General features: G+C 40.4%; 1 non-coding gene across 1 annotated transcript; it reads right to left on the reverse strand.

The window, feature by feature from the left end:
• Nucleotides 1-108, reverse strand: LOC112798976 (small nucleolar RNA R71). The gene has a single exon (XR_003200568.1). It is a non-coding gene; the product is annotated as a small nucleolar RNA R71 (small nucleolar RNA).
• Nucleotides 109-876: the final 768 nt, after the last annotated feature.

Raw genomic sequence — 876 nt, forward strand, 5'->3', positions numbered from 1 at the left:
AAGCTTAGAGTGGAAGTCCAAACCTTCAGACAGAAGGAAGGAGAATCCCTCTATGAAGCTTGGGAAAGATACAAACAATTGATCAGAAAGTGTCCCACTGATATGCTTTCTGAATGGAGCATCATAGGTATTTTCTATGATGGTCTCTCTGAACTGTCCAAGATGTCTTTGGATAGCTCTTCTGGAGGATCTCTTCATCTGAAGAAGACGCCTACTGAAGCTCAAGAACTGATTGAAATGGTTGCAAATAACCAATTCATGTACACTTCTGAAAGAAATCCTGTGAACAATGGGACTAGTCAGAAGAAAGGAGTTCTTGAGATTGACACTCTGAATGCCATTTTGGCTCAGAATAAAATATTGACCCAACAAGTCAATATGATTTCTCAAAGTCTGTCTGGAATGCAAAATGCACCAAGCAGTACTAAGGAAGCTTCATCTGAGGAAGAAGCTTATGATCCTGAGAACCCTTCAATAGAAGAGGTGAATTACATGGGAGAACCCTATGGAAACACCTATAATCCTTCATGGAGGAATCATCCAAATCTTTCATGGAAGGATCAACAGAGATCCCAACAAGGTTTCAATAACAATAATGGTGGAAGAAACAGGTTTAGCAATAGCAAGCCTTTTCCATCATCTTCTCAGCAACAGACAGAGAGTTCCAAGCAGAATAATTTTGACTTGGCAACCATGGTCTCTGATCTAATCAAAACCACTCAAAGTTTTATGACTGAAACTAGATCTTCCATTAGGAATCTGGAAGGACAAGTGGGTCAGCTGAGCAAGAAAATTACTGAACTCCCTCCAAGTACTCTTCCAAGCAACACAGAAGAAAATCCAAAAGGAGAGTGCAAGGCCATCAATATGGCCGAA

This window comes from Arachis hypogaea, chromosome 4 (assembly GCF_003086295.3).
Source record: "Arachis hypogaea cultivar Tifrunner chromosome 4, arahy.Tifrunner.gnm2.J5K5, whole genome shotgun sequence".
NCBI lineage: Eukaryota > Viridiplantae > Streptophyta > Magnoliopsida > Fabales > Fabaceae > Arachis > Arachis hypogaea.